Raw genomic sequence first — 22,039 nt, forward strand, 5'->3', positions numbered from 1 at the left:
GACCCCACCCATTCTGACTAAGCTCCTCCTAAACCCCTCCTCTGCTGTCTGACCCCACCCATTCTGCCCAGGCTCCTCCTATACCCCCTCCTCTCTGACTCCTCCCATTCTGCCCAGGCTCCTCCTATTTGAATCCACCCAATCTGACTAGGCTCCTCCTAAGCCCCTCCTCTCTGACTCCACCCATTCTGCCCAGGCTCCTCCCATACCAGTCTGACCCCACCCATTCTGCCCAGGCTCCTCCTATACCCCCCTCCTCTCTGACTCCTCCCATTCTGCCCAGGCTCCTCCTATTTGACCCCACCCAATCTGACTAGGCTCCTCCTATACCCCTCCTCTCTGACCCCACCCAATCTGACTAGGCTCCTCCTAAGCCCCTCCTCCTCTGCTGTCTGACCCCACCCATTCTGCCCAGGCTCCTCCTATACCCCCTCCTCTCTGACTCCACCCATTCTGCCCAGGCTCCTCCCATACCCGTCTGACCGCACCCATTCTGCCCAGGCTCCTCCTATACCCCTCCTATTTGACCCCACCCAATCTGACTTGGCTCCTCCTAAACCCCTCCTCTGCTGTCTGACCCCACCCATTCTGCCCAGGCTCCTCCTATACCCCCTCCTCTCTGACTCCACCCATTCTGCCCAGGCTCCTCCCATACCCATCTGACCCCACCCATTCTGCCCAGGCTCCTCCTATACCCCTCCTATTTGACCCCACCCAATCTGACTAGGTTCCTCCTAAGCCCCTCCTCTGCTGTCTGACCCCACCCATTCTGACTTGGCTCCTCCTAAACCCCTCCTCTGCTGTCTGACCCCACCCATTCTGCCCAGGCTCCTCCTATACCCCCTCCTCTCTGACTCCACCCATTCTGCCCAGGCTCCTCCCATACCCGTCTGACCCCACCCATTCTGCCCAGGCTCCTCCCATACCCGTCTGACCCCACCCATTCTGCCCAGGCTCCTCCTATACCCCTCCTATTTGACCCCACCCACTCTGACTTGGCTCCTCCTAAACCCCTCCTCTGCAGTCTGACCCCACCCATTCTGCCCAGGCTCCTCCTATACCCCCTCCTCTCTGACTCCTCCCATTCTGCCCAGGCTCCTCCTATTTGACCCCACCCAATCTGACTAGGCTCCTCCTAAGCCCCTCCTCTCTGACTCCACCCATTCTGCCCAGGCTCCTCCTAAGCCCCTCCTCTGCTGTCTGACCCCACCCATTCTGCCCAGGCTCCTCCTAAGCCCCTCCTATTTGACCCCACCCAATCTGACTTGGCTCCTCCTAAACCCCTCCTCTGCTGTCTGACCCCACCCATTCTGCCCAGGCTCCTCCTATACCGCCTCCTCTCTGACTCCACCCATTCTGCCCAGGCTCCTCCTATTTGACCCCACCCAATCTGACTAGGCTCCTCCTAAGCCCCTCCTCTCTGACTCCACCCATTCTGCCCAGGCTCCTCCTAAGCCCCTCCTCTGCTGTCTGACCCAACCCATTCTGCCCAGGCTCCTCCTATACCCCCCTCTCTGACTCCACCCATTCTGCCCAGGCTCCTCCTCCTCCTATTTGACCCCACCCAATCTGACTAGGCTCCTCCTATACCCCCTCCTCTCTGACTCCACCCATTCTGCTCAGGCTCCTCCCATACCCCTCTGACCCCACCCATTCTGCCCAGGCTCCTCCTATACCCCTCCTATTTGACCCCACCCACTCTGACTTGGCTCCTCCTAAACCCCTCCTCTGCTGTCTGACCCCACCCATTCTGACTAAGCTCCTCCTAAACCCCTCCTCTGCTGTCTGACCCCACCCATTCTGCCCAGGCTCCTCCTATACCGCCTCCTCTCTGACTCCACCCATTCTGCCCAGGCTCCTCCTATTTGACCCCACCCAATCTGACTAGGCTCCTCCTAAGCCCCTCCTCTCTGACTCCACCCATTCTGCCCAGGCTCCTCCTAAGCCCCTCCTCTGCTGTCTGACCCAACCCATTCTGACCAGGCTCCTCCTATACCCCCCTCTCTGACTCCACCCATTCTGCCCAGGCTCCTCCTCCTCCTATTTGACCCCACCCAATCTGACTAGGCTCCTCCTATACCCCCTCCTCTCTGACTCCACCCATTCTGCTCAGGCTCCTCCCATACCCCTCTGACCCCACCCATTCTGCCCAGGCTCCTCCTATACCCCTCCTATTTGACCCCACCCACTCTGACTTGGCTCCTCCTAAACCCCTCCTCTGCTGTCTGACCCCACCCATTCTGACTAAGCTCCTCCTAAACCCCTCCTCTGCTGTCTGACCCCACCCATTCTGCCCAGGCTCCTCCTAAGCCCCTCCTCTGCTGTCTGGGCCCAACCATTCTGCCCAGGCTCCTCCTATACCCCCTCCTCTCTGACTCCACCCATTCTGCCCAGGCTCATCCTATACCCCCTCCTCTCTGACTCCACCCATTGTGCCCAGGCTCCTCCCATACCAGTCTGACCCCACCCATTCTGCCCAGGCTCCTCCTATACCCCTCCTATTTGACCCCACCCACTCTGACTTGGCTCCTCCTAAACCCCTCCTCCTCTGCTGTCTGACCCCACCCATTCTGCCCAGGCTCCTCCTATACCCCCCTCCTCTCTGACTCCACCCATTCCGCCCAGGCTCCTCCCATACCTGTCTGACCCCACCCATTCTGCCCAGGCTCCTCCTAAACCCCTCCTCTGCTGTCTGACCCCACCCATTCTGCCCAGGCTCCTCCTATACCCCTCTTATTTGACCCCAATCTTACTAGGCTCCTCCTAAGCCCCTTCCCTCCTCTCTGACTCCTCCCATTCTGCCCAGGCTCCTCCTATTTGACCCCACCCAATCTGACTAGGCTCCTCCTAAGCCCCTCCTCTCTGACTCCACCCATTCTGCCCAGGCTCCTCCTATACCCCCCTCCTCTCTGACTCCACCCATTCCGCCCAGGCTCCTCCCATACCAGTCTGACCCCACCCATTCTGCCCAGGCTCCTCCTATACCCCCCTCCTCTCTGACTCCACCCATTCTGCCCAGGCTCCTCCCATACCCGTCTGACCCCACCCATTCTGCCCAGGCTCCTCCTAAGCCCCTCCTCTGCTGTCTGGCCCCACCCAACCTTCCCAGGCTCCTCCTATACCCCTTCTCTCTGACCCCACCCAATCTGACTAGGCTCCTCCTAAGCCCCTCATCTGCTGTCTGACCCCACCCATTCTGCCCAGGCTCCTCCCATACCCGTCTGACCCCACCCATTCTGCCCAGGCTCCTCCTATACCCCTCCTCTCTGAACCCACCCAATCTGACTAGGCTCCTCTTAAGCCCCTCCTCTCTGACCCCACCCAATCTGACTAGGCTCCTCCTAAGCCCCTTCCCTGCTGTCTGACCCCACCCATTCTGCCCAGGCTCCTCCTAAGCCCCTCCTCTGCTGTCTGACCCCACCCATTCTGCCCAGGCTCATCCTATACCCCCTCCTCTCTGACTCCACCCATTCTGCCCAGGCTCCTCCCATACCCATCTGACCGCACCCATTCTGCCCAGGCTCCTCCTATACCCCTCCTCTCTGAACCCACCCAATCTGACTAGGCTCCTCCTAAGCCCCTCCTCTGCTGTCTGACCCCACCCATTCTGCCCAGGCTCTTCCTATACCCCCTCCTCTCTGACTCCACCCATTCTGCCCAGGCTCCTCCCATACCCGTCTGACCCCACCCATTCTGCCCAGGCTCCTCCTATACCCCCTCCTCTCTGACTCCACCCATTCTGCCCAGGCTCCTCCCATACCCATCTGACCCCACCCAATCTGACTTGGCCCCTCCTAAACTCCTCCTCTGCTGTCTGACTCCACCCATTCTGCCCAGGCTCCTCCCATACCCATCTGACCCCACCCATTCTGCCCAGGCTCCTCCTATACCCCTCCTATTTGACCCCACCCACTCTGACTTGGCTCCTCCTAAACCCCTCCTCTGCTGTCTGACCCCACCCATTCTGCCCAGGCTCCTCCTATACCCCCCTCCTCTCTGACTCCACCCATTCTGCCCAGGCTCCTCCCATACCCGTCTGACCCCACCCATTCTGCCCAGGCTCCTCCTATACCCCTCCTCCTCTCTGACCCCACCCAATCTGACTAGGCTCCTTCTAAGCCCCTCCTCTGCTGTCTGACCCCACCCATTCTGCCCAGGCTCCTCCTATACCCCTCCTCTCTGAACCCACCCAATCTGACTAGGCTCCTCTGCTGTCTGACCACACCCATTCTGCCCAGGCTCTTCCTATTTGACCCCACCCAATCTGACTAGGTTCCTCCTAAGCCCCTCCTCTGCTGTCTGGCCCCACCCAACCTTCCCAGGCTCCTCCTATACCCCTTCTCTCTGACCCCACCCAATCTGACTAGGCTCCTCCTAAGCCCCTCCTCTGCTGTCTGACCCCACCCATTCTGCCCAGGCTCCTCCTATACCCCTCCTCTCTGAACCCACCCAATCTGACTAGGCTCCTCCTAAGCCCCTCCTCTCTGACCCCACCCATTCTGCCCAGGCTCCTCCCATACCAGTCTGACCCCACCCATTCTGCCCAGGCTCCTCCTAAGCCCCTCCTCTGCTGTCTGACCCCACCCATTCTGCCCAGGCTCCTCCTATACCCCCTCCTCTCTGACTCCACCCATTCTGCCCAGGCTCCTCCCATACCAGTCTGACCCCACCCATTCTGCCCAGGCTCCTCCTATACCCCTCCTATTTGACCCCACCCACTCTGACTTGGCTTCTCCTAAACCCCTCCTCCTCCTCCTCTGCTGTCTGACCCCACCCATTCTGCCCAGGCTCCTCCTATACCCCCCTCCTCTCTGACTCCACCCATTCCGCCCAGGCTCCTCCCATACCTGTCTAACCCCACCCATTCTGCCCAGGCTCCTCCTCCTCCTATTTGACCCCACCCAATCTGACTAGGTTCCTCCTAAGCCCCTCCTCTGCTGTCTGACCCCACCCATTCTGCCCAGGCTCTTCCTATACCCCCTCCTCTCTGACTCCACCCATTCTGCCCAGGCTCCTCCCATACCCGTCTGACCCCACCCATTCAGCCCAGGCTCCTCCTATACCCCTCCTATTTGACCCCACCCAATCTGACTAGGTTCCTCCTAAGCCCCTCCTCTGCTGTCTGACCCCACCCATTCTGACTAAGCTCCTCCTAAACCCCTCCTCTGCTGTCTGACCCCACCCATTCTGCCCAGGCTCCTCCTATACCCCCTCCTCTCTGACTCCTCCCATTCTGCCCAGGCTCCTCCTATTTGAATCCACCCAATCTGACTAGGCTCCTCCTAAGCCCCTCCTCTCTGACTCCACCCATTCTGCCCAGGCTCCTCCCATACCAGTCTGACCCCACCCATTCTGCCCAGGCTCCTCCTATACCCCCCTCCTCTCTGACTCCTCCCATTCTGCCCAGGCTCCTCCTATTTGACCCCACCCAATCTGACTAGGCTCCTCCTATACCCCTCCTCTCTGACCCCACCCAATCTGACTAGGCTCCTCCTAAGCCCCTCCTCCTCTGCTGTCTGACCCCACCCATTCTGCCCAGGCTCCTCCTATACCCCCTCCTCTCTGACTCCACCCATTCTGCCCAGGCTCCTCCCATACCCGTCTGACCGCACCCATTCTGCCCAGGCTCCTCCTATACCCCTCCTATTTGACCCCACCCAATCTGACTTGGCTCCTCCTAAACCCCTCCTCTGCTGTCTGACCCCACCCATTCTGCCCAGGCTCCTCCTATACCCCCTCCTCTCTGACTCCACCCATTCTGCCCAGGCTCCTCCCATACCCATCTGACCCCACCCATTCTGCCCAGGCTCCTCCTATACCCCTCCTATTTGACCCCACCCAATCTGACTAGGTTCCTCCTAAGCCCCTCCTCTGCTGTCTGACCCCACCCATTCTGACTTGGCTCCTCCTAAACCCCTCCTCTGCTGTCTGACCCCACCCATTCTGCCCAGGCTCCTCCTATACCCCCTCCTCTCTGACTCCACCCATTCTGCCCAGGCTCCTCCCATACCCGTCTGACCCCACCCATTCTGCCCAGGCTCCTCCCATACCCGTCTGACCCCACCCATTCTGCCCAGGCTCCTCCTATACCCCTCCTATTTGACCCCACCCACTCTGACTTGGCTCCTCCTAAACCCCTCCTCTGCAGTCTGACCCCACCCATTCTGCCCAGGCTCCTCCTATACCCCCTCCTCTCTGACTCCTCCCATTCTGCCCAGGCTCCTCCTATTTGACCCCACCCAATCTGACTAGGTTCCTCCTAAGCCCCTCCTCTGCTGTCTGACCCCACCCATTCTGACTAAGCTCCTCCTAAACCCCTCCTCTGCTGTCTGACCCCACCCATTCTGCCCAGGCTCCTCCTATACCCCCTCCTCTCTGACTCCTCCCATTCTGCCCAGGCTCCTCCTATTTGAATCCACCCAATCTGACTAGGCTCCTCCTAAGCCCCTCCTCTCTGACTCCACCCATTCTGCCCAGGCTCCTCCCATACCAGTCTGACCCCACCCATTCTGCCCAGGCTCCTCCTATACCCCCCTCCTCTCTGACTCCTCCCATTCTGCCCAGGCTCCTCCTATTTGACCCCACCCAATCTGACTAGGCTCCTCCTATACCCCTCCTCTCTGACCCCACCCAATCTGACTAGGCTCCTCCTAAGCCCCTCCTCCTCTGCTGTCTGACCCCACCCATTCTGCCCAGGCTCCTCCTATACCCCCTCCTCTCTGACTCCACCCATTCTGCCCAGGCTCCTCCCATACCCGTCTGACCGCACCCATTCTGCCCAGGCTCCTCCTATACCCCTCCTATTTGACCCCACCCAATCTGACTTGGCTCCTCCTAAACCCCTCCTCTGCTGTCTGACCCCACCCATTCTGCCCAGGCTCCTCCTATACCCCCTCCTCTCTGACTCCACCCATTCTGCCCAGGCTCCTCCCATACCCATCTGACCCCACCCATTCTGCCCAGGCTCCTCCTATACCCCTCCTATTTGACCCCACCCAATCTGACTAGGTTCCTCCTAAGCCCCTCCTCTGCTGTCTGACCCCACCCATTCTGACTTGGCTCCTCCTAAACCCCTCCTCTGCTGTCTGACCCCACCCATTCTGCCCAGGCTCCTCCTATACCCCCTCCTCTCTGACTCCACCCATTCTGCCCAGGCTCCTCCCATACCCGTCTGACCCCACCCATTCTGCCCAGGCTCCTCCCATACCCGTCTGACCCCACCCATTCTGCCCAGGCTCCTCCTATACCCCTCCTATTTGACCCCACCCACTCTGACTTGGCTCCTCCTAAACCCCTCCTCTGCAGTCTGACCCCACCCATTCTGCCCAGGCTCCTCCTATACCCCCTCCTCTCTGACTCCTCCCATTCTGCCCAGGCTCCTCCTATTTGACCCCACCCAATCTGACTAGGCTCCTCCTAAGCCCCTCCTCTCTGACTCCACCCATTCTGCCCAGGCTCCTCCTAAGCCCCTCCTCTGCTGTCTGACCCCACCCATTCTGCCCAGGCTCCTCCTAAGCCCCTCCTATTTGACCCCACCCAATCTGACTTGGCTCCTCCTAAACCCCTCCTCTGCTGTCTGACCCCACCCATTCTGCCCAGGCTCCTCCTATACCGCCTCCTCTCTGACTCCACCCATTCTGCCCAGGCTCCTCCTATTTGACCCCACCCAATCTGACTAGGCTCCTCCTAAGCCCCTCCTCTCTGACTCCACCCATTCTGCCCAGGCTCCTCCTAAGCCCCTCCTCTGCTGTCTGACCCAACCCATTCTGCCCAGGCTCCTCCTATACCCCCCTCTCTGACTCCACCCATTCTGCCCAGGCTCCTCCTCCTCCTATTTGACCCCACCCAATCTGACTAGGCTCCTCCTATACCCCCTCCTCTCTGACTCCACCCATTCTGCTCAGGCTCCTCCCATACCCCTCTGACCCCACCCATTCTGCCCAGGCTCCTCCTATACCCCTCCTATTTGACCCCACCCACTCTGACTTGGCTCCTCCTAAACCCCTCCTCTGCTGTCTGACCCCACCCATTCTGACTAAGCTCCTCCTAAACCCCTCCTCTGCTGTCTGACCCCACCCATTCTGCCCAGGCTCCTCCTATACCGCCTCCTCTCTGACTCCACCCATTCTGCCCAGGCTCCTCCTATTTGACCCCACCCAATCTGACTAGGCTCCTCCTAAGCCCCTCCTCTCTGACTCCACCCATTCTGCCCAGGCTCCTCCTAAGCCCCTCCTCTGCTGTCTGACCCAACCCATTCTGACCAGGCTCCTCCTATACCCCCCTCTCTGACTCCACCCATTCTGCCCAGGCTCCTCCTCCTCCTATTTGACCCCACCCAATCTGACTAGGCTCCTCCTATACCCCCTCCTCTCTGACTCCACCCATTCTGCTCAGGCTCCTCCCATACCCCTCTGACCCCACCCATTCTGCCCAGGCTCCTCCTATACCCCTCCTATTTGACCCCACCCACTCTGACTTGGCTCCTCCTAAACCCCTCCTCTGCTGTCTGACCCCACCCATTCTGACTAAGCTCCTCCTAAACCCCTCCTCTGCTGTCTGACCCCACCCATTCTGCCCAGGCTCCTCCTAAGCCCCTCCTCTGCTGTCTGGGCCCAACCATTCTGCCCAGGCTCCTCCTATACCCCCTCCTCTCTGACTCCACCCATTCTGCCCAGGCTCATCCTATACCCCCTCCTCTCTGACTCCACCCATTGTGCCCAGGCTCCTCCCATACCAGTCTGACCCCACCCATTCTGCCCAGGCTCCTCCTATACCCCTCCTATTTGACCCCACCCACTCTGACTTGGCTCCTCCTAAACCCCTCCTCCTCTGCTGTCTGACCCCACCCATTCTGCCCAGGCTCCTCCTATACCCCCCTCCTCTCTGACTCCACCCATTCCGCCCAGGCTCCTCCCATACCTGTCTGACCCCACCCATTCTGCCCAGGCTCCTCCTAAACCCCTCCTCTGCTGTCTGACCCCACCCATTCTGCCCAGGCTCCTCCTATACCCCTCTTATTTGACCCCAATCTTACTAGGCTCCTCCTAAGCCCCTTCCCTCCTCTCTGACTCCTCCCATTCTGCCCAGGCTCCTCCTATTTGACCCCACCCAATCTGACTAGGCTCCTCCTAAGCCCCTCCTCTCTGACTCCACCCATTCTGCCCAGGCTCCTCCTATACCCCCCTCCTCTCTGACTCCACCCATTCCGCCCAGGCTCCTCCCATACCAGTCTGACCCCACCCATTCTGCCCAGGCTCCTCCTATACCCCCCTCCTCTCTGACTCCACCCATTCTGCCCAGGCTCCTCCCATACCCGTCTGACCCCACCCATTCTGCCCAGGCTCCTCCTAAGCCCCTCCTCTGCTGTCTGGCCCCACCCAACCTTCCCAGGCTCCTCCTATACCCCTTCTCTCTGACCCCACCCAATCTGACTAGGCTCCTCCTAAGCCCCTCATCTGCTGTCTGACCCCACCCATTCTGCCCAGGCTCCTCCCATACCCGTCTGACCCCACCCATTCTGCCCAGGCTCCTCCTATACCCCTCCTCTCTGAACCCACCCAATCTGACTAGGCTCCTCTTAAGCCCCTCCTCTCTGACCCCACCCAATCTGACTAGGCTCCTCCTAAGCCCCTTCCCTGCTGTCTGACCCCACCCATTCTGCCCAGGCTCCTCCTAAGCCCCTCCTCTGCTGTCTGACCCCACCCATTCTGCCCAGGCTCATCCTATACCCCCTCCTCTCTGACTCCACCCATTCTGCCCAGGCTCCTCCCATACCCATCTGACCGCACCCATTCTGCCCAGGCTCCTCCTATACCCCTCCTCTCTGAACCCACCCAATCTGACTAGGCTCCTCCTAAGCCCCTCCTCTGCTGTCTGACCCCACCCATTCTGCCCAGGCTCTTCCTATACCCCCTCCTCTCTGACTCCACCCATTCTGCCCAGGCTCCTCCCATACCCGTCTGACCCCACCCATTCTGCCCAGGCTCCTCCTATACCCCCTCCTCTCTGACTCCACCCATTCTGCCCAGGCTCCTCCCATACCCATCTGACCCCACCCAATCTGACTTGGCCCCTCCTAAACTCCTCCTCTGCTGTCTGACTCCACCCATTCTGCCCAGGCTCCTCCCATACCCATCTGACCCCACCCATTCTGCCCAGGCTCCTCCTATACCCCTCCTATTTGACCCCACCCACTCTGACTTGGCTCCTCCTAAACCCCTCCTCTGCTGTCTGACCCCACCCATTCTGCCCAGGCTCCTCCTATACCCCCCTCCTCTCTGACTCCACCCATTCTGCCCAGGCTCCTCCCATACCCGTCTGACCCCACCCATTCTGCCCAGGCTCCTCCTATACCCCTCCTCCTCTCTGACCCCACCCAATCTGACTAGGCTCCTTCTAAGCCCCTCCTCTGCTGTCTGACCCCACCCATTCTGCCCAGGCTCCTCCTATACCCCTCCTCTCTGAACCCACCCAATCTGACTAGGCTCCTCTGCTGTCTGACCACACCCATTCTGCCCAGGCTCTTCCTATTTGACCCCACCCAATCTGACTAGGTTCCTCCTAAGCCCCTCCTCTGCTGTCTGGCCCCACCCAACCTTCCCAGGCTCCTCCTATACCCCTTCTCTCTGACCCCACCCAATCTGACTAGGCTCCTCCTAAGCCCCTCCTCTGCTGTCTGACCCCACCCATTCTGCCCAGGCTCCTCCTATACCCCTCCTCTCTGAACCCACCCAATCTGACTAGGCTCCTCCTAAGCCCCTCCTCTCTGACCCCACCCATTCTGCCCAGGCTCCTCCCATACCAGTCTGACCCCACCCATTCTGCCCAGGCTCCTCCTAAGCCCCTCCTCTGCTGTCTGACCCCACCCATTCTGCCCAGGCTCCTCCTATACCCCCTCCTCTCTGACTCCACCCATTCTGCCCAGGCTCCTCCCATACCAGTCTGACCCCACCCATTCTGCCCAGGCTCCTCCTATACCCCTCCTATTTGACCCCACCCACTCTGACTTGGCTTCTCCTAAACCCCTCCTCCTCCTCCTCTGCTGTCTGACCCCACCCATTCTGCCCAGGCTCCTCCTATACCCCCCTCCTCTCTGACTCCACCCATTCCGCCCAGGCTCCTCCCATACCTGTCTAACCCCACCCATTCTGCCCAGGCTCCTCCTCCTCCTATTTGACCCCACCCAATCTGACTAGGTTCCTCCTAAGCCCCTCCTCTGCTGTCTGACCCCACCCATTCTGCCCAGGCTCTTCCTATACCCCCTCCTCTCTGACTCCACCCATTCTGCCCAGGCTCCTCCCATACCCGTCTGACCCCACCCATTCAGCCCAGGCTCCTCCTATACCCCTCCTATTTGACCCCACCCAATCTGACTAGGTTCCTCCTAAGCCCCTCCTCTGCTGTCTGACCCCACCCATTCTGACTAAGCTCCTCCTAAACCCCTCCTCTGCTGTCTGACCCCACCCATTCTGCCCAGGCTCCTCCTATACCCCCTCCTCTCTGACTCCTCCCATTCTGCCCAGGCTCCTCCTATTTGAATCCACCCAATCTGACTAGGCTCCTCCTAAGCCCCTCCTCTCTGACTCCACCCATTCTGCCCAGGCTCCTCCTATACCAGTCTGACCCCACCCATTCTGCCCAGGCTCCTCCTATACCCCCCTCCTCTCTGACTCCTCCCATTCTGCCCAGGCTCCTCCTATTTGACCCCACCCAATCTGACTAGGCTCCTCCTATACCCCTCCTCTCTGACCCCACCCAATCTGACTAGGCTCCTCCTAAACCCCTCCTCTGCTGTCTGACCCCACCCATTCTGCCCAGGCTCCTCCCATACCCATCTGACCGCACCCATTCTGCCCAGGCTCCTCCTATTTGACCCCACCCAATCTGACTAGGCTCCTCCTAAACCCCTCCTCTGCTGTCTGACCCCACCCATTCTGCCCAGGCTCCTCCCATACCCATCTGACCGCACCCATTCTGCCCAGGCTCCTCCTATTTGACCCCACCCAATCTGACTTGGCTCCTCTGCTGTCTGACCCCACCCATTCTGCCCAGGCTCCTCCTAAGCCCCTCCTCTGCTGTCTGACCCCACCCATTCTGCCCAGGCTCCTCCTATACCCCTCCTCTCTGAACCCACCCAATCTGACTAGGCTCCTCCTAAGCCCCTCCTCTGCTGTCTGACCCCACCCATTCTGCCCAGGCTCCTCCTATTTGACCCCACCCAATCTGACTTGGCTCCTCTGCTGTCTGACCCCACCCATTCTGCCCAGGCTCCTCCTAAGCCCCTCCTCTGCTGTCTGACCCCACCCATTCTGCCCAGGCTCCTCCTATTTGACCCCACCCAATCTGACTTGGCTCCTCTGCTGTCTGACCCCACCCATTCTGCCCAGGCTCCTCCTATACCCCTCCTATTTGACCCCACCCAATCTGACTTGGCTCCTCCTAAGTCCCTAGGCTCCTCCTAAGCCCCTCCTCTGCTGTCTGGCCCCACCCAACCTGCCCAGGGTCCTCCTCCTACAGACAACACCCATTCTCTTTCTTTCACCTTTCTTTCCACACCTATTTTACTTACCGACCAATCTGCAATCCCTCTTTCGCTAGGCATGATTCCACTCTTACACAACACACAGACACATTTTACTTACCAATTTCCTTACCTGGTGCCGAACCCGGGATTTGAACCCTGGTTGCCTGGATGGAAGGCAGGAACTTACCCACTGGACCACACTGGTTTCCATGTAAGTAGCCTATCAAATTGTCCTTATGTCATGGTCATCCTTTTAATGTGCAATGGAAGCCACAGGGAAGGACACCAAGGCCTGTATGTTGCTTATAGTTACTACTGCAATCCTCTAGACCACCAAGGAGCTATAGCTCAAAGGTAAGGCTTGTACCTTTGGTGGGGACAGCCCTCTCAGGCCAGGGTTCGAATCCTGCCAGTGCTGTAGAAGTATCCCAAGGTGGGACATTTTCAAACAGTGATTTTCTTTTTTTTTTTTTGCTAAGTGTTTTTCTGGTTTCCATGTAAGTAGCCTATCAAATTGTCCGTATGTCATGGTCATCCATTTAATGTGCAATGGAAGCCACAGGAAAGGACACCAAGGCCTGTATGTTGCTTATAGTTACTACTGCAATCCTCCAGACTACCAAGGAGCTATAGCTCAAAGGTAAGGCTTGTACCTTTGGTGGGGACAGCCCTAACAGGCCAGGGTTCGAATCCTGCCAGTGCTGTAGAAGTATCCCAAGGTGGGAAATTTTCAAACAGTGGTTTTCTTTTTTTTTTGTTGCTAAGTGTTTTTCTGGTTTCCATGTAAGTAGCCTATCAAATTGTCCTTATGTCATGGTCATCCATTTAATGTGCAATGGAAGCCACAGGAAAGGACACCAAGGCCTGTATGTTGCTTATAGTTACTACTGCAATCCTCCAGACCACCAAGGGGCTACAGCTCAAAGGTAAGGCTTGTACCTTTGGTGGGGACAGCCCTCACAGGCCAGGGTTCGAATCCTGCCAGTGCTGTAGAAGTATACCAAGGTGGGGAATTTTCAAACAGTGATTTTCTTTTTTTTTTTGTTGCTAAGTGTTTTTCTGGTTTCCATGTAAGTAGCCTATCAAATTGTCCTTATGTCATGGTCATCCATTTAATGTGCAATGGAAGCCACAGGAAAGGACACCAAGGCCTGTATGTTGCTTATAGTTACTACTGCATTCCTCTAGACCACCAAGGAGATAGCTCAAAGGTAAGGCTTGTACCTTTGGGGGGGACAGCCCTCACAGGCCAGGGTTCGAATCCTGCCAGTGCTGTAGAAGTATCCCAAGGTGGGAAATTTTCAAACAGTGTTTTTTTTTTTTGCTAGTGGTTTTTTTGGCAGGTGTCTCCCAACATTTCATATGTTTTCTCTCATGACCTTCTACCAACCGCCCTATTTCTCAAGTAGGTGCTAGGAACAAGGCCTTATCTTCCTTTATCAATGTCGTCATTCTTTGTCCTTTAAGTTTGGTGAATTGCAGAGTGCAATTGTGGTATTGGGGGTTATAACTGAGCACAAGAATGCGAGGATGGTGCTACACTTATTGTAAAATAGGTTGGTTGATGGTGATTTTTCATTTTAGTGTGAGCCACTCGCTCAAATCAGAGGTTTGGTGCCAGTGAGCTTGGATAGAAATAAAGGTCAAGTATGAGTTCTGGCTAATGAAATGATGGGTCGAGTTTGAGGCTAGCTAGAGTCCATTTATTAGGTGCAATAAGAAGTTGGAAAGATTGTTTCCTTTAAGAGACAGACAAGAGCAGAGTCAAGCCTTTGCTCTAGTAGATCTGCATCATGCCTGCTGCAGGATGTGAAGGAGGGGACCTCCACAGCTGTGCGTTGTGCCGGGCTGGGCTGCACTGGGCTGGGCTGGGCCTGCCCTGGCATCTTGGATTTATTCACCCACCTCCTTCCTTTGAAGAACGCTCACGAACGGCCACAAACGTCCTTGTTCTGTATACAGGCGGACAGCAGGCAATTTAGGACCCTGCTAAATGATGGTGATGTCCCCATGTGCTTCCTTCGAGTGGCAAAATCCTTTGTCTAAGGCAGGTGGGCTTTTTTAAAATTTGGTTGAAGACCATATGTTGGAGGCAGTATCACGGCACAAGCCGCCGACCGTCTCAGAAGAAAGTATGCATGGGAGGACATTATTTGCATAGGAGAGCCCTCTTCTCAGTCCCATTCTTAAGCTGCAGTGGCCATGAAGTGTTACTAGTGGGCAGCAGTATGAACAAAAGAGCACACTGAGGCTTTTCTTCTTCTTGCTGACATGATTCTTGGTCATTTTTGTCTTGCAGGGCCTAAGGAGTGAAGGACTACGATGACTGAGGGGATGAGGAATGGCTGGCCTGTATTTGTGGTGAAGGGGGAACATTTGGAAGGTAAACAGCAAGATGAAAGCGTCAAAGCATATATGTTTGCTGAGTGATTGAGTCTGTGTGTCACTTGTCTCTTTGTAGGGACATGTGAGAAAGGAACAGCAGCACCATAGACTTCAGGTGGGAGAGCAAGCAAGGATGAATATTTCCCTCAAATCCAAATACTTACAGCACCTCAAAGATGACAAGTGCGATATGATGTTCTGCAATTGCAAGGATTTGCCATGTGTGGTGCATAAATATGCATGGTTAGTGAGGTTTTTCCCAGAATGTGAGTATCGTTAGGCTGGCAAATGTCAGGCACTCCTTTGGGGGTATGAAGCCAAGAAAAAATTTGGGAAGTTTGCTACAGTCATCTGTAGGATCGAAAGACACTGGGGAATCGTTACAGAGGGAGCCAGGCTGCACAAAACGTGGTAACAGTTGGACAGAAATCTTTAGCAGGACTTTTGACTACCCCCAATGTGGGACCAGGACCGCAGTACCTCTCTGTCTCTGAAACGTATTTTGACCTCTGGGCACCACCATCTCAATGCCCCTCAAATGTTCCCTCCTGGAACCCCAGCTTTGGTAGTGCATCAACCAGGTTTCAATCATTTGAGTGACCACAAACACCCTTGCTATGTGCCTTCCATTTACATTCAGTCAGTAACCCAGCTGCTTCGTTCGCTATTGAATCTCAAGTGACAGTTGGATGCACATTGCAGGGGTATACAGGCATTTACCGTACTGTACAGCCCCTCTCAGTACAGTCAGACTACACTTCTTAAAATCATAAATACATGTTTTGTCCAACAGTAAGGCCGGGCCTTTCCTCTGTAGTTCATAGCCAACGTAAGGAGGAAAAAATAAGCTGAAGAGCATGCCAAAATTCTCTACAGACACTGCCAATCCTCACACTGCCTATTTGCATGCCGAGGTTATTCACTATGACCCACCAAACCAATTGGCAACAGTAGCCTCTCTCTGCCTCATTCGTATGCTCCGATGCCACCTTTATTTAGCAAATGTTAGTGCTCTAGGATTTCATAGCACGATTCGCTATAGCCTCTTTTTTCAACAGAAATGTCCTAAAGGTACCTATACCAATCTGCTGGGTGGGGAGGAGGGGGGCTGCTGCTGCTGGCAGTAAAATTTTGGGGCACCCCACCTGCAAAAATACATTCACATGCTCCTTGTTGTACCTTTCAATACCATAACTGCAGCAGAATCGTATGGTGACCCCTGTTGGTAACAGAAACTGTCAAACAGCTTTTTGACACCCCCCCCTCCCCCGTTGCCCCTAACCATTTGGGGTACACCCCATGAGGGAGGATCAGAGCAATAAAAAATAATGGTAGCCCCCCAAAAAGTACCTGGAAGGCATGCCATTCTGTGCACCTCATCGCTCTTCACGTTGCGCCTAAGCACCTTTTAATACTGCTCCCCGACTGCCCCCTCCCAACAGAAATCAGAAAGTATAGGGAGTGCATTAAAAAAGTTTTTGCAGTTCCCCACCATAAGTCAGGATCCTCCTCCATCTATGACCCCTTCCTAGGCCCTCAGACCCCACCCATTCTGCCCAGGCTCCTCCTATTTGACCACACCCAATCTGACTAGGCTCCTCCTTAACCCCTCCTCCGCTCTCTAACCCCACCCAATCTGACTAGGCTCCTCCTATACCCCCTCCTCTCTGACTCCACCCATTCTGCTCAGGCTCCTCCCATACCCCTCTGACCCCACCCATTCTGCCCAGGCTCCTCCTATACCCCTCTTATTTGACCCCAATCTGACTAGGCTCCTCCTAAGCCCCTCCTCTGCTGTCTGACCCCACCCATTCTGCCCAGGCTCCTCCTATACCCCCTCCTCTCTGACTCCACCCATTCTGCCCAGGCTCCTCCTATTTGACCCCACCCAACCTTACTAGGCTCCTCCTAAGCCCCTCCTCTCTGACCCCACCCATTCTGCCCAGGCTCCTCCTATACCCCTCCTATTTGACCCCACCCAACCTTACTAGGCTCCTCCTATACCCCCTCCTCTCTGACTCCACCCATTCTGCCCAGGCTCCTCCTATTTGACCCCACCCAACCTTACTAGGCTCCTCCTAAGCCCCTCCTCTCTGACTCCACCCATTCTGCCCCAGGCTCCTCCCATACCTGTCTGACCCCACCCATTCTGCCCAGGCTCCTCCTATACCCCTCCTATTTGACCCCACCCAATCTGACTTGGCTCCTCCTAAACCCCTCCTCTGCTGTCTGACCCCACCCATTCTGCCCAGGCTCCTCCTATACCCCCTCCTCTCTGACTCCACCCATTCTGCCCAGGCTCCTCCCATACCCGTCTGACCCCACCCATTCTGCCCAGGCTCCTCCTATACCCCTCCTATTTGACCCCACCCAATCTGACTTGGCTCCTCCTATACCCCCTCCTCTCTGACTCCACCCATTCTGCCCAGGCTCCTCCCATACCCGCCTGACCCCACCCATTCTGCCCAGGCTCCTCCTATACCCCTCCTCTGCTGTCTGACCCCACCCATTCTGCCCAGGCTCCTCCTACACCCCTCTTATTTGACCCCAATCTTACTAGGCTCCTCCTAAGCCCCTTCCCTGCTGTCTGACCCCACCCATTCTGCCCAGGCTCCTCCTATACCCCCTCCTCTCTGACTCCTCCCATTCTGCCCAGGCTCCTCCTATTTGACCCCACCCAATCTGACTAGGCTCCTCCTAAGCCCCTCCTCTCTGACTCCACCCATTCTGCCCAGGCTCCTCCTAAGCCCCTCCTCTGCTGTCTGACCCCACCCATTCTGCCCAGGCTCCTCCCATACCAGTCTGACCCCACCCATTCTGCCCAGGCTCCTCCTATACCCCCCTCCTCTCTGACTCCACCCATTCTGCCCAGGCTCCTCCCATACCAGTCTGACCCCACCCATTCTGCCCAGGCTCCTCCTATACCCCTTCTCTCTGACCCCACCCAATCTGACTAGGCTCCTCCTAAGCCCCTTCCCTGCTGTCTGACCCCACCCATTCTGACTAGGCTCCTCCTAAGCCCCTCCTCTCTGACCCCACCCAATCTGACTAGGCTCCTCCTAAGCCCCTTCCCTGCTGTCTGACCCCACCCAATCTGACTAGGCTCCTCCTAAGCCCCTCCTCTACGACCCCACCTATTCTGTCTGACCCCACCCATTCTGCCCAGGCTCCTCCTATACCCCCCTCCTCTCTGACTCCACCCATTCTGCCCAGGCTCCTCCCATACCCGTCTGACCCCACCCATTCTGCCCAGGCTCCTCCTATACCCCTCCTCTCTGACCCCACTCAATCTGACTAGGCTCCTCCTAAGCCCCTCCTCTGCTGTCTGACCCCACCCATTCTACCCAGGCTCCTCCTAAGCCCCTCCTCTCTGACCCCACCCATTCTGCCCAGGCTCCTCCTAAGCCCCTCCTCTGCTGTCTGACCCCACCCATTCTGCCCAGGCTCCTCCTAAGCCCCTCCTATTTGACCCCACCCAATCTGACTTGGCTCCTCCTAAACCCCTCCTCTGCTGTCTGACCCCACCCATTCTGCCCAGGCTCCTCCTATACCCCTCCTCTCTGACCCCACCCAATCTGACTAGGCTCCTCTTAAGCCCCTCCTCTCTGACCCCACCCAATCTGACTAGGCTCCTCCTAAGCCCCTTCCCTGCTGTCTGACCCCACCCATTCTGCCCAGGCTCCTCCTATACCCCCTCCTCTCTGACTCCTCCCATTCTGCCCAGGCTCCTCCTATTTGACCCCACCCAATCTGACTAGGCTCCTCCTAAGCCCCTCCTCTCTGACTCCACCCATTCTGCCCAGGCTCCTCCTAAGCCCCTCCTCTGCTGTCTGACCCCACCCATTCTGCCCAGGCACCTCTCATACCAGTCTAACCCCACCCATTCTGCCCAGGCTCCTCCCATACCAGTCTGACCCCACCCATTCTGCCCAGGCTCCTCCTATACCCCTTCTCTCTGACCCCACCCAATCTGACTAGGCTCCTCCTAAGCCCCTTCCCTGCTGTCTGACCCCACCCATTCTGACTAGGCTCCTCCTAAGCCCCTCCTCTCTGACCCCACCCAATCTGACTAGGCTCCTCCTAAGCCCCTTTCCTGCTGTCTGACCCCACCCAATCTGACTAGGCTCCTCCTAAGCCCCTCCTCTACGACCCCACCCATTCTGTCTGACCCCACCCATTCTGCCCAGGCTCCTCCTATACCCTCCTCCTCTCTGACTCCACCCATTCTGCCCAGGCTCCTCCCATACCCGTCTGACCCCACCCATTCTGCCCAGGCTCCTCCTATACCCCTCCTCTCTGACCCCACTCAATCTGACTAGGCTCCTCCTAAGCCCCTCCTCTGCTGTCTGACCCCACCCATTCTACGCAGGCTCCTCCTAAGCCCCTCCTCTCTGACCCCACCCATTCTGCCCAGGCTCCTCCTAAGCCCCTTCTCTGCTGTCTGACCCCACCCATTCTGCCCAGGCTCCTCCTAAGCCCCTCCTATTTGACCCCACCCAATCTGACTAGGCTCCTCCTAAGCCCCTCCTCTCTGACTCCACCCAATCTGACTAGGCTCCTCCTAAGCCCCTCCTCTGCTGTCTGACCCCACCCATTCTGCCCAGGCTCTTCCTATTTGACCCCACCCAATCTGACTAGGTTCCTCCTAAGCCCCTCCTCTGCTGTCTGGCCCCACCCAACCTTCCCAGGCTCCTCCTAAGCCCCTCCTCTCTGACCCCACCCATTCTGCCCAGGCTCCTCCTAAGCCCCTTCTCTGCTGTCTGACCCCACCCATTCTGCCCAGGCTCCTCCTAAGCCCCTCCTCTCTGACCCCACCCATTCTGCCCAGGCTCCTCCTAAGCCCCTTCTCTGCTGTCTGACCCCACCCATTCTGCCCAGGCTCCTCCTAAGCCCCTCCTATTTGACCCCACCCAATCTGACTAGGCTCCTCCTAAGCCCCTCCTCTCTGACTCCACCCAATCTGACTAGGCTCCTCCTAAGCCCCTCCTCTGCTGTCTGACCCCACCCATTCTGCCCAGGCTCTTCCTATTTGACCCCACCCAATCTGACTAGGTTCCTCCTAAGCCCCTCCTCTGCTGTCTGGCCCCACCCAACCTTCCCAGGCTCCTCCTAAGCCCCTCCTCTCTGACCCCACCCATTCTGCCCAGGCTCCTCCTAAGCCCCTTCTCTGCTGTCTGACCCCACCCATTCTGCCCAGGCTCCTCCTAAGCCCCTCCTATTTGACCCCACCCAATCTGACTAGGCTCCTCCTAAGCCCCTCCTCTCTGACTCCACCCATTCTGCCCAGGCTCCTCCTAAGCCCCTCCTCTGCTGTCTGACCCAACCCATTCTGCCCAGGCTCCTCCTATACCCCTCCTCTCTGAACCCACCCAATCTGACTAGGCTCCTCCTAAGCCCCTCCTCTGCTGTCTGACCCCACCCATTCTGCCCAGGCTCCTCCTATACCCCCCTCCTCTCTGACTCCTCCCATTCTGCCCAGGCTCCTCCTATTTGACCCCACCCAATCTGACTAGGCTCCTCCTAAGCCCCTCCTCTCTGACTCCACCCATTCTGCCCAGGCTCCTCCTAAGCCCCTCCTCTGCTGTCTGACCCCACCCATTCTGCCCAGGCTCCTCCCATACCAGTCTGACCCCACCCATTCTGCCCAGGCTCCTCCTATACCCCCCTCCTCTCTGACTCCACCCATTCTGCCCAGGCTCCTCCCATACCCGTCTGACCCCACCCATTCTGCCCAGGCTCCTCCTATACCCCTTCTCTCTGACCCCACCCAATCTGACCCCACCCAATCTGACTAGGCTCCTCCTAAGCCCCTCCTCTGCTGTCTGACCCCACCCATTCTGCCCAGGCTCCTCTTAAGCCCCTCCTCTCTGACCCCACCCAATCTGACTAGGCTCCTCCTAAGCCCCTTCCCTGCTGTCTGACCCCACCCATTCTGACTAGGCTCCTCCTAAGCCCCTCCTCTGCTGTCTGACCCCACCCATTCTGCCCAGGCTCCTCCTATACCCCTCCTATTTGACCCCACCCACTCTGACTTGGCTCCTCCTAAACCCCTCCTCTGCTGTCTGACCCCACCCATTCTGCCCAGGCTCCTCCTATACCGCCTCCTCTCTGACTCCACCCATTCTGCCCAGGCTCCTCCTAAGCCCCTCCTCTGCTGTCTGACCCCACCCATTCTGACTAGGCTCCTCCTAAGCCCCTCCTCTGCTGTCTGACCCCACCCATTCTGCCCAGGCTCCTCCTATACCCCTCCTATTTGACCCCACCCACTCTGACTTGGCTCCTCCTAAACCCCTCCTCTGCTGTCTGACCCCACCCATTCTGCCCAGGCTCCTCCTATACCGCCTCCTCTCTGACTCCACCCATTCTGCCCAGGCTCCTCCTAAGCCCCTCCTCTGCTGTCTGACCCAACCCATTCTGCCCAGGCTCCTCCTATACCCCCCTCTCTGACTCCACCCATTCTGCCCAGGCTCCTCCCATACCTGTCTGACCCCACCCATTCTGCCCAGGCTCCTCCTATACCCCCTCCTCTCTGACTCCACCCATTCTGCCCAGGCTCCTCCTATACCCCTCCTCTATGACCTTACCCATTCTGCCCAGGCTCCTCCTCCTCCTATTTGACCCCACCCAATCTGACTAGGCTCCTCCTAAGCCCCTCCTCTGCTGTCTGACCCCACCCATTCTGGCCAGGCTCCTCCTATACCCCCTCCTCTCTGACTCCACCCATTCTGCCCAGGCTCCTCCTAAGCCCCTCCTCTCTGACCCCACTCATTCTGCCCAGGCTCCTCCTATACCCTTCCTCTCTGACCCCACCCAATCTGACTAGGCTCCTCCTAAACCCCTCCTCTGCTGTCTGACCCCACCCATTCTGCCCAGGCTCCTCCTATACCCCCTCCTCTCTGACTCCTCCCATTCTGCCCAGGCTCCTCCCATACCAGTCTGACCCCACCCATTCTGCCCAGGCTCCTCCTATACCCCCCTCCTCTCTGACTCCACCCATTCTGCCCAGGCTCCTCCCATACCCCTCTGACCCCACCCATTCTGCCCAGGCTCCTCCTATACCCCTCCTATTTGACCCCACCCAATCTGACTAGGCTCCTCCTAAGCCCCTCCTCTGCTGTCTGACCCCACCCA

The sequence above is a fragment of the Lissotriton vulgaris genome, chromosome 1_1 (assembly GCF_964263255.1).
Source record: "Lissotriton vulgaris chromosome 1_1, aLisVul1.2, whole genome shotgun sequence".
NCBI lineage: Eukaryota > Metazoa > Chordata > Amphibia > Caudata > Salamandridae > Lissotriton > Lissotriton vulgaris.